Source organism: Theropithecus gelada, chromosome X, assembly GCF_003255815.1.
Source record: "Theropithecus gelada isolate Dixy chromosome X, Tgel_1.0, whole genome shotgun sequence".
NCBI lineage: Eukaryota > Metazoa > Chordata > Mammalia > Primates > Cercopithecidae > Theropithecus > Theropithecus gelada.
Window position 1 is genome coordinate 148327137 of NC_037689.1, and position 12228 is coordinate 148339364.

Below are 12228 nucleotides of genomic sequence, written 5' to 3' on the forward strand. Positions count from 1 at the left end.
CAAAACATGGTTGCCTACGCTAGCCACTGGGAAGGGTACTCCTCACTGTTCCAGAAAGTCTCCAAGGCCCAGATTTTATCCATCCCCTACCACAGGGATGAGAATGCCCTCCCTCTAGGTAATACAATGGGTATCCCCTTCCAATCTGATACAGACCCTTAAAACTCTCCTTGTCTTATGTCAGGCTCCCGAGATACCAGCAAGGTGGTCATCTGGGAGAAAAGCCATGTTCACGCCGTGTTCCCAGATATGTGTTTGGGGAAGGGGAGTCTGAGGGAGCAAGTGGGTCTCTTCACATCACAGAACACCAGAGCCGGGGAGCTGTTCCTCACATCTGAAACATCCTATTTGTTTACATATTATGAAAGCTGAAATGAATGTGGAAATAGGTCCAAAGAAGAGAACTCTCAGGTATCTCTTCTTAGAACTAATCCCATCACAAAGACCCCACCTTCAAGACCTCATGTAACCCAAAGGCCCCACCCTCCAAATACATCCTATTGGGGGTTAGGGTTTCAACACATGAATTTTCAGGAGACACAAACATTTAGTCCATAACAGAAAGGGATCATGAGAGGGCCCAGATACTTGAAGACAATGACTGTAAACACAGTGAAAATGGAAGAGAAATGTTTTCTTCAAAAACCCGAGAGGGTCAATGGATAGACAAAATGTGGTCTAGCCACACAATGGAACATTCGGCCATAAAAAGGAAGGAAATGCTGGTGCGTGCTACAACATAGATGAACATTGACACTGTGCTGAACAATGAGAACACATGGGCACAGGGAGGGGAACATCACACACCGGGGCCTGTCAGGGGGTGGGGGGTTAGGGGAGGGATAGCATTAGGAGAAATCCCTAATGTAGGTGACGGGTTGATGGGTGCAGCAAACTACCATGGCACGTGTATACCTATGTAACAAACCTGCACATTCTGCACATGCATCCCAGAACTTAAAGTATAAAAAACAAACAAACAAACAAAAAATCGGGGATCAACAGGCTACACTTGGAGGGAACTAATACTCAAAGTTACAGTCAACCAACTGACCATAGTCAGTACCGTCCCCTTTAACCCTGTGAACTGTAAGTGAGGGCGTTCACACTTCACACTTGGGGACATCTCATGATAGCCTATGTATGCAACCCAGACACATCGGTAACAGAATGTCTGTATCTCTTTAGAAGAGGGGTTTTTAGTCTTGCCTCAGTGTTTAAGAACTGCATGCTTTGGCCTTAAAAAAATGCCATCTTGGGGTAAAAATGTGACCAATTTGATTCTAACATTTTCAAAATAATTTTTTTTCTGGTTAAGAAAAATGAGGCGGTGTTTCAGCCCTGTGAACCCACAGTAGTTATGAACAAGCAGTGTATAGCTGAGTGAGCCCAGCATATGGGCTGCTAAATCCAGGAGGTGGTGATCCAAAGAAAGGAATCAGTACAGTAAAATGCTGGGTGCTGCAAAGCAAGTTTCACCTTTAGACCCCGAAGGAGAAGTTCAGGTAGTGCTCCTCTCTTTATGGTGTTCTCTGCAATGCATGGAGGGTTTGCACTTGGAGCAGACACAAGGCTCACCATGAAGACATCCATTTCGTACCACCCAAGGCTCCAAGTAGTACCTCCTGAAAGAGCTATCACTAAAACTCTAGCTTTGAGCACTCAGAAGCTTGGGAAAGGTCTACAGATAACGAAGGAGAGGGTAAAGCACCTAGCCAGAGCAATGGAGTAGATACTGCCCAGGGGATCCTTAAGGAACACAGAAGGAAGACTCTCCTTCTGGGGACAGGAGAAAGGAAAGCAGTGAATGGCCTCTTTCCCCAGCCAGCAGTGCCCTTGTCCCCATTTGGTTCCTTGTGTTAGTTTATCAAGAGTTTTCTGACCAACAGGCCAGTGAGGGTGATCTGGGAGTGCTAATAACACCCCTCCCAGCTCCTCCTCCCCTCCAGGTTCTTTACCAACTGAGAACAGATGCAAGGAGCCAGAGAAAGATCAAAGGTAAGGCATCTGCTTGATGAAGAGGCTAAAGTACAGCAGCACCCTCAAGAGCAGGGCTTCTGTGTACTAGTTAGAGGACATGGCCTGAGGCCACACGGAAGCTACCTGTTACTTCTCTCCCCTCTCCCTTCTCACGAAAATCATCCCAGAGCTCATGTGAGGGAAAACTGGGCTTACAGAGCAGACACAGAGTTCACCTACTATAAGAGTGCACACTTCCCTAGCTAGCAACACGGTGGGCCCTGGCTCTCGCACTGCTTTGGGGTTCCAGGAGAAAGCAGCAGGTCATACCACGATCCCACCAGTAATGTGGCCTGGAGGATCAGCAGGCTCACCCTGGCTTCGTCAATCAGAAGTATCACTCTAGCCTTCACAGGGAGGTGTGACAGAGAAGGCAGAAAGCAAAGCTGAGTGTTTGTTCCGCAGTCCTCATGCCAGCAAACTTGCATGGAGGTGTCAGGGACACACAGGAAGCCCAGTCTAGCAGAAGCTAAAAAGATAAACACCACCCGCTGTGGTTGAGAATGACATGTGCTATCCTGGACCAGCGGAATGATAGAAGCTCTAGGAGAGCCCAGGGGCAGGAGATGGAAGCTGTGCTGCAGAGCCGAGAGTGGGCAGGGAGACGGGGCCACAGATGCGGGCAGCCTCCTGAGAGGAGGGGATCACCAGCGATGGGTAACTTAGCACTTGCTCGAGGATGAGTGGGAATTCACATGGTGGAAGGCAGGCAGTTTAGACCGAGGAACGTCATGTGCAGGCACTGGCATATGTACCTCCTGGCCTTTCTCCATGTTTGGAGATGACAGGAACCTGGTGGTCTAGGGCAGAAAGAACATGTCAGCAGACTAAGAGGCTTGAACTTATCTTGTAAAGCAGTGGGGAACCACTAAAGAGGCTTTTGTTGTTGTTCCTGTTTCTTTAATTTTTTTCACCAACATCTAATTAAGAAAAATTTCAAACATACAAAAAAATTTAAAACTTCGTGTAGTGAACATCCATATTCCCAGCACGTAGACTTGTAATTAACATTTTGCATCACTCAGTTTATCTTGTCTGCCATCCCTCTTGTCCATCGATCTTATTTTTGTGACATATTTCAAAGTTACAGACATCAGTGTACCTCAACCTATCGTTACCTAGCATTTTACATTCGCTTATGATTCCTTTTTTTTTTTTTTTTTTTGAGACGGAGTCTCGCTCTGTCGCCCAGGCTGGAGTGCAGTGGCCAGATCTCGGCTCACTACAAGCTCCGCCTCCCGGGTTTACGCCATTCTCCTGCCTCAGCCTCCCGAGTAGCTGGGACTACAGGCGCCCACCACCTCGCCCGGCTAGTTTTTTGTATTTTTTAGTAGAGACGGGGTTTCACCGGGTTAGCCAGGATGGTCTCGATCTCCTGACCTCGTGATCCGCCTGTCTCGGCCTCCCAAAGTGCTGGGATTACAGGCTTGAGCCACCGCGCCCGGCCATGATTCCTTTTTTAAGGTAAAATGTACATATAGTGAAACACATAAATCTTCCACGTACCAGTGGATAACTTTTGACAGATGCACACAACTATGAAACCGAGACCTCTATCAAGACACAGAGCAGAACCATCACCCCAGAAAGTGATGCCCAGTTGATCTTATTCACACACCTGACTCCTGCAGCCACAGGTCTCATTTCTATCATTACAGCTTACTTTTGTCTGTAGTGGAAGTTCATATAATTGGGCTCATATAATATGTACTCTTTTCTCATTGGCCTCTTTTACTCAGCATGTTGGTTTTGACATTTATCCATGCTGTCGTATCAGTAGCTCTTCCCATTGTATAAATATATAAATGTATCACAGTTTCTCATCAATTCTCCTATTGATACCTGGCTGTCTCCAGGTTCTGTTTCTGGTTTTTGCTATCGTAGATCAAGCAATGAGCATTTTTTTATGTCTTTTTTCGCTGTTGTTGGAAGGGGGCAGAACATAGCTCCCATTTCTCTTGAATAGGGAATGAAATTGCTGGGTCACTGGGTAGGTCTATGGTAGTTTTAGAAGAAACTTTACATCCCTACCAACGATGTATGAGAATTGCAGTCACTCCACCTCTTCATCAACATTTGATACTACCTTTTAAATTTTAGTTATTCTGGAGGATGCATGGTGGTATCTCATTGTGGTTTAATTTGTATTTTCCCAAAGAACAGTGATTTTGTTTTTTTGTTTGTTTGTTTGCTTGTTTTTAATTTTTTTTTTTTTTTTTTTTTTTTTTTGAGACGGAGTCTCGCTCTGTCGCCCAGGCTGGAGTGCAGTGGCCAGATCTCAGCTCACTGCAAGCTCCGCCTCCCGGGTTCCCGCTATTCTCCTGCCTCAGCCTCCCGAGTAGCTGGGACCACAGGCGCCGCCACCTCGCCCGGCTAATTTTTTGTGTTTTTTTTTAGTAGAGACGGGGTTTCGCCGTGTTAGCCAGGATGGTCTCGATCTCCTGACCTTGTGATCCGCCCGTCTCGGCCTCCCAAAGTGCTGGGATTACAGGCTTGAGCCACCGCGCCCGGCCGCTTGTTTTTAATTTTAGGTTCAGGGATACATGTGCAGGTTTGCTATACAGGTAAATTGTGTGTCATGGGGGTTTGTTGTACAGATTATTTCATCATCCAGGTATTAAGCCTAGTATTCATTAGTTATTTTTCCTGATCCTCTCCCTCCTCCCACCCTCCACCCCCTGATAGGCCCCAGTGTGTGCTGTTCCCCTCTATGTGTCTATGTGTTCTCATCATTGAGCTCCCACTTGTAAGTGAGAACATGCGGTATCTGATTTTCTGCTCCTGAGTTAGTTTGCTTAGGATAATGGCTTCCAGCTCCATCCATGTTGTTACATAGGACATGATCTCATTTTTTTATGGCTGTGCAGTATTTCATGGTGTATATGTACCACATTTTCTTCCTCCAGTCCTCCGTTGATGGGCACTTAGGTTGATTCCGTGTCTTTGCTACTGTGAATAGTGCTGCAGTGAACATACACATGCATTTGTCTTTATGATACAGCAATTTATGTTTGGGTATATACTAAATAATGGGATTGCTGGGTCAAATGGTAATTCTGTTTTAAGTTCTTTGAGAAATCACCAAACTTTTTTCAACACTGGCTGAACTGATTTACATTCCCACCAGTAGTGCAAAAGTGTTCCCCTTTCTCCACAACCTTACCAGCATTTGTTATTTTTTGACTTTTTGATAACAGCCATTCTGACTGGTGTAAGAAGGTATCTCATTGTGGTTTTGATTTGCATTTCTCTAATGATTGGTGATGTTAAGCTTTTTTTCATATGCTTGCTGGCCGCATGTATGTCTTCTTTTCAGAAATGTCTGTTCATGTCTTTTGCCCACTGTTTAATGGGATGGCTTGTTCTTGGCTAGTAAATTTGTTTAAGTTCCTTATAGATTCTGGATATTAGACCTTTGTTGGATGCATAGTTTGCAAACATTTTCTCACATTCTATAGGTTGTCTGTTTACTCTGTTGAAAGTTTCTTTTGCTGTGCAGAAGCTCTTTAGTTTGACTAGGTCCCATGTGTCAATTTTTGGTTTTGTTGCAATTGCTTTTGGCGTCTTTGTCATGAAGATTTTGTCAGGTCCTATGACCAGAATAGTATTGCCTAACTTGTCTTCAGGGTTTTCATAGATTTGGGTTTTACATTTAAGTCTTTAATCCATCTTGAGTTGATTCTTGTATACAGCAAAAAGGTAGGGGTCCAGCTTCAATCTTCTGCATATGGCCAGTCAGTTATCCCAGCACCATTTATTGAATAGAGAGTCCTAACCAACCCAAATGTCCATCAGTGACAGCCTGGATGAAGAAAATGTGGCACATATACACCATGAAATACTATGCAGCCAGAAAAAAGGCTGAGTTCATGTCCTTTGTAGCAACATGGATGAAGCTGGAAACCATCATTCTCAGCAAACTATCACAAGGACAGAAAACCAAACACCGCATGTTCTCACTCATAGGTGGGAACTGAACAATGAGAACACTTGGACACAGGGTGGGGAACATCACACACCGGGGCCTGTTGTAGGGTGGGAGGAGCGGGGAGGGATAGCATTAGGAGATATACCTAATGTAAATGACGAGTTAATGGGTGCAGCACACCAACATGGCACATGTATACATATGTAACAAACCTGCACATTGTGCACACGTACCCTAGAACTTAAAGTATAATAATAATAATTTTGGCCGGGTGCGGTGGCTCAAGCCTGTAATCCCAGCACTTTGGGAGGCCGAGACGGGCGGATCACGAGGTCGGGAGATCGAGACCATCCTGGCGAACACGGTGAAACCCCGTCTCTACTAAAAAATACAAAAAACTAGCCGGGCGAGGTGGCGGGCGCCTGTGGTCCCAGTTACTCGGGAGGCTGAGGCAGGAGAATGGCGTAAGCCCGGGAGGCGGAGCTTGCAGTGAGCCGAGATCGTGCCACTGCACTCCAGCCTGGGCAACAGAGCGAGACTCCGTCTCAAAAAAAATAAAAATAAAATAAAAAAATAATAATAATAATAATTTTTTAAAAAAAGAGTCCTTTCCCCACTGCTTGTTTTGTCAATTTTGTTGAAGATCAGATGGTTGTAGGTCTGTGGCGTTTTTTGTATGTTCTCTATTCTGTTCCACTGGTCTATGTGTCTGTTTTTGTACCAGTACCATGCTGTTTTGGTTACTGTAGCAGGACACAATACAAAAAGAAAACGTCAGGTCGATATCATTGATGAACATAGATGCAAAAATCCTCAACAAAACACCAGCAAATTGAATCCAGCAGCACATCAAAAAGCTAATCCAACACTATCAAGTAGGCTTTATCCCTGGGATGCAAGATTGGTTCAACCCACATAAATTATTTTGAACATCATGTAACATCCTTTGTGATGTGTCTGTTCAAATCCTATGCTCATTTTTTAATTGGACTGTGTCTTTTCATTGTTACACAGTATTTTTTAAACAGAGGAATGACAGGGTCAGATTCATGTTCTTGATGGTTCTCTCTTGCAGCTGCAAGGAGGACAAACTGGAGCAAAGATACCAGTTAAGAGGTTAAGGTCACCACTCTTAACCACTTAGCTGGTCATCCCAAGGGAGGGTGAAGATGGCCTGGGCTTGAGGGGAGATAAAGAGAAAGAATAATCTAGATTTACAAGATACCAGGGGAAAGACTTCTGGCATGAGACAGTGAGGAGATCAACAAATCCTCTCTTCAAAAAGCAACTATAAACCTGGACAAAAAGTTAGTCATTTCAGGGAAGTAATTTGATTTCAGTAAAAGCAGCTTGAGTCCATGGCATTTTTACCCAAGGCTGCTCTCATTTTTCCCTTCCCTAAGTCTGTTGGCAGATTGTTCAGCCAGAGCAAACACCAGCAGTAGTGTATGACTGCTAGGTCATATGGCAAGTCTATGTTGAACTTACAAGAAACTGTCAAGCTCTCTTCCAAAGTGGCAGTACCATTTTGCATTCTCACAAACAATGAATGAGCATTCTTGCCGCTCTGCATCCTCATCAGCAATTGATATTATCAGCTTTTTGGATTTTAGACATTCTAACGGGTGTGTAGTGGTATCTTGTTTTCATTTATATTTCCCTAGTGAGAAATGACGTTGAATATGTTATTTTCCTATTTTATATTCTTCTTTGGTGAAGTCTGTTCATATTTTTTGCCCATTTAAAAATCGGGGTTGAGTTCTTATTGTTGACTTTTATGAATTTATTTATTTATTTATTTTTTGAGACGGAGTCTCATTCTGTCACCCAGGCTGGAGTGTGGTGGCGCAATCTCAGCTCACTGCAACCTCCACCTCCCAGGTTCAAGCGATTCTCCTGCCTCAGCCTCCCGAGTAGCTGGGACTACAGGCACTCGCCACCATGCCCGGTTAATTTTTTGTATTTTTAGTAAAGACGGGGTTTCACCGTGTTAGCCAGGATGGTCTCGATCTCCTGACCTCGTGATCTGCCTGCATCGGCCTCCCGAAGTGCTGGGATTATAGGCCTGAGCCACTGCGCCTGGCCTATGAATTCTTTATATCATCTGAATACAAGTCCTTTATTGGGTATATGATTTTGCAAATAGTTTCTCCAAATCTGTGGCTTGTCTTTTTCTTTTCTTCATAGTGTTGTTCATAGAACAAAAGTATAAAGTATTATGTGTATGTCTACACAGAAACCTGTATGTAATGTTTAAAAATGTTGGCCAGATGTGGGGGCTCACGCCTGTAATCCCAGCACTTTGGGAGGCCAAGGCGGGCGGATCACAAGGTCAGGAGATTGAGACCATCCTGGCTAACGTGGTGAAACCCCGTCTCTACTAAAAATACAAAAAAAAAAAATTAGCTCGGCATGGTGGCGGGTGCCTGTAGTCCCAGCTACTAGGCAGGCTGAGGCAGGAGAATGGCGTGAACCTGGGAGGCAGAGCTTGCAGTGAGCTGAGATCGCGCCACTGCACTCCAGCCCGGGCGACTGAGCGAGACTCCGTCTCAAAAAAAAAAAAAAAAAAAATGTTTATAGCTGGGCGCAGTGGCTCATACCTGTATACCAGCATATTGGGAGGCCAAGGCAGGAGAATCACCTGAGCCCAGGAGCTCGAGACCACCCTGGGCAACATAGCAAGATCCCATCCCTACAAAAATTTTAAAAGTTAGTCAAATATGGTGGTGCGTATCTGTGGTCCCAGATACTCAGGAGGCTGAAGTGGAAGGATTGTTTGAGATCAGGAAGTCAATGCTTCAGTGAACTGTGTTTGCATTATTGCACTCCAGGCTGGGCAACAGAGTGAGATCCTATCTAAAAAAAAAAAATGTTTATGGCAGCTTTATTCATATTCACCCCAGACTGGAAGCAACCAAGATGTCCTTCAGCAGGTGAATGGATAAACAAAGTGGTACATCCATACAATGGGATATTGTTCAATGCTAAAAAGAACAAACTACCAAGCTATGAAAAAACACAAAAGAACTTTAAATGCATATTGCTAAGTGAAAGAAGCTAGTCTGAAAAGCCTATATACTGCATGGGTCCAATTATATGGCATCCTGGATAAGGTAAAACTATAGAGAAATAAACAAATAAGTGGTTGCACTAATAGAAAGTAGATTAGGGTTGAGGGAAGGGGGAGTGGCTGACTATCAAGGGCATATACAGAAGTCCTTGTATGGTGAGGAAACTGTTCTGTATGGTACTTGGGGGGTGGACATGTGACTCTATGCATTTGCCAAAACCCATAGAACTATATGTTACAAAGAGTGAACTTTAATGCCTACAAGCAAAAGAACAAAACATCAACCAGGTGGGTGGGGGACTCCCAGGATAGAAAGGAGACTATGACAAATGAATCTAACTCCATTATAAATGGGTGGCATAACTGTACTGAATGGATGAGGAAGGTAAAGGAATCGACCTAAGCAACTTTGAAAAACAGTATTTTGACTGGAAACTGTAAGGTAAAGACAAAAGAAACTGAACATAAACACTGGACTCTAGTTGGTAAAGTTGTTTCTCCTGGGGGTATGAGTTAGCAATTCTGATGCTCTAAATGTGTATACCTGAATTGAGTAAGATAGTAAATAGATGACAGGTAGTAGCAGCTGGGTGTCTCACTGTCAGAGAGGAAAGTTATAGGTAAGCAAGAAAGGAAGATCAAAATAATCCTTCTGGCACTGGATTACAGTTGGAGATATAAGTATGAAGTCATGTTTAGGTTATATACCTGCTGATGGTTAAAAGAAATTATTTGGATATGTGTGTATATATGGTGTTATGTATTGAACATTTGTATCCCTTCTCAAGGTCATATTTCGTTGAAGTCCTAACCTCCAATGTGATGATATTAGGAGGTGGGGTCTTTGGGAGTTAATTAGGTCATGAAGGCCAACCCCTCATGATAGGATTAGGACCTTTATAAGAAGAGACACCAGAGCTTTCTCCCTACTCTGTCCTCTCCACCAATCAGGGATACAACAAGAAGACAGCCATCTCCAAAACAGGATGCAGATCCTCACTAGATACTGGATCTATCAGTGACTTGATCTTGGACTTCCCAGCCTCTAGAACTGTGAGAAACAAATGTCTGTTGCTTAATTATCACCCAGTCTGTGGTAATTTGTCATAACAGCCTGAAGTAAGACACATGGGTTAGTATATATACATATATTTCCTATTTCCTATCTCTGTCTGCTTAGACAGTCTAGAAGTAGTGATATACCACTAGGCAATGAATACTCAAATCTTGATTTCTAATACCATTCTCTTCCCCAGTGAAAAAGAATGACATACAGAATTGGACACCAAGGAAATAAATCCAAGAGGCAACAGTGTTCAGAAAGAAGTGGTGAATGAGACTCATGAATGAGACCAGTCAATGAGTGAGAAAGGGCCCAGGAAGAAAGAATGTTAAGGAGAAGGGGATCATCAAAGTCAAATGCTACAGAGGCCACACAGGACAGAGGGCTGTGACCATCAGGAAACCATTGGGAACCACTGGGAACCTAGAGCTTGCATACTCTAGGATATACATGGCAAGGGGGCCATGAGGAGTTGAAACATTGGCCTCAAATTTCTCAAAGTGCTATGGAAAGCAGTCTGTTGGTAGAAATGGGAGACAATCAGAGTCCTGCCCAGGCTGGGCAGGAAGGAAATAAGGGTGGAGGAGGAGGGCTTATAGGCCATCACCTTCTTAGAGAAAGGCAATAGGACCTGTTGATAAAAGACTGTCATCGTCACCTATAGGCAAAATGTGGGGCTTCTACAGGGTCAATAAGAGGCCTTCTTGAGAAAAAAGTCCACAACAAATAATGTATTATTTTGAAAATATACTCCAAAAGTATAGCTGAATCTATGTGCCTAAGACCCAAGCCTGAAAAATGCATTAATTAGGATTCTTTTTATGCTGAAGATCATAATTTATTGAAATGTGATATTTTACCTTTGCTCACGGCATTAGCATATTTTTGTGTAAAGGACAGTATCTGAGAATTCCATGGTGTGCTTATCATAACCATGTTTCAGTTTCACACTTGTCCTTTTTTCCATGACTCCCTTTATCTTCTTTTCCTGACACCTATAATGGCAGACGGTACAACTTAAGCTAACAATTGATTATTCTTTACAAGAGAAGTTCAAATATGAGCCTAATTAAAGAATTTCTGAACACTTCTTCCTTGCTAAAACATGCACTTTTAATAAGGAAAAGCCCCTGACATGCCATTCAGACTTTCATTCATGTGTGTGCTTACATGTGTGCCTACTGCTCTCATTTCACCATCTGGAAATACCACTTATCACCCAGGAGTAATTGGCCAATTTGCTGGATTTACCCTTTAAATGTTCCATGTTCTCCTGACACCTGTGGGTTTCATTTAGAGGCTTTTTGTGCTTTTTAGTAGAGATGACTCTGTCTGGAAAGGTGTTTCGAAGGACAAATTTAACTATGGTATCCTTTAATCAGAAGAGAACACTATTGCCGTATGAAAGGCACACCGTTCTCGCAAGAAAAGAGAAAACACTAGTAACCACAGCCAAGACTGTGGGGAGTATATCAGAGTTACAACCAGATACACCCATAACTTGTCACACTTATAACCGGGTGCAATAGCAATTTGCCATTGCAACAGGTTACAACCAGAGTTACCACCACAGCTTACCATCGTAACATGTTGCCAGCACAACAGATTACAACCACAAGTTACAATCACAATGGGTTACAACCACAAGTTACAATCACTAGCTTGTCTTGCTACATCAACAAATCTGGCTAATATTCCCTTCATACTTCATACTTGATGTATACTATGATAAAAGGTTGAAATCTTTGGTCACTTGGGGAATTAACACGATCTGGCCTTGGGGAGGACATGACTATTCTGCGGTAACATGAGGGAACTTCTTTGTGGTGATGGAACAGTTCTGCCTCCTAATTATGATAATGGTTACTCAAATCTACACACATAACATTTTTATAGACCTACCCATACTCGCTCACACACGCACACCTGAATGCATGCAAAATCTGATGCAATCTGAACAAAGTCTATAGCTGATTTAACAATACTGTACTAGTGTTGACTTCCTGGTTTTGACAATGACTAAGGTTATGTAAGGAGAAGCTAGGTGAAGTGTACACAGGAACCCTCTAGAACTATTTTTACAACTTCTTGTGAGAACCATTTCAAAATAAAAAGGTATTTTAAAAGACATCTGACTTGCTATGGGTC

General features: G+C 43.3%; 1 protein-coding gene across 6 annotated transcripts in view; it reads right to left on the reverse strand.

Moving 5' to 3' along the window:
• CD99L2 (CD99 molecule like 2) overlaps nt 1–12228 on the reverse strand; it is a 122764-nt gene that overhangs the window by 16123 nt on the left and 94413 nt on the right. The gene's annotated exons all lie outside the window — the stretch shown is intronic.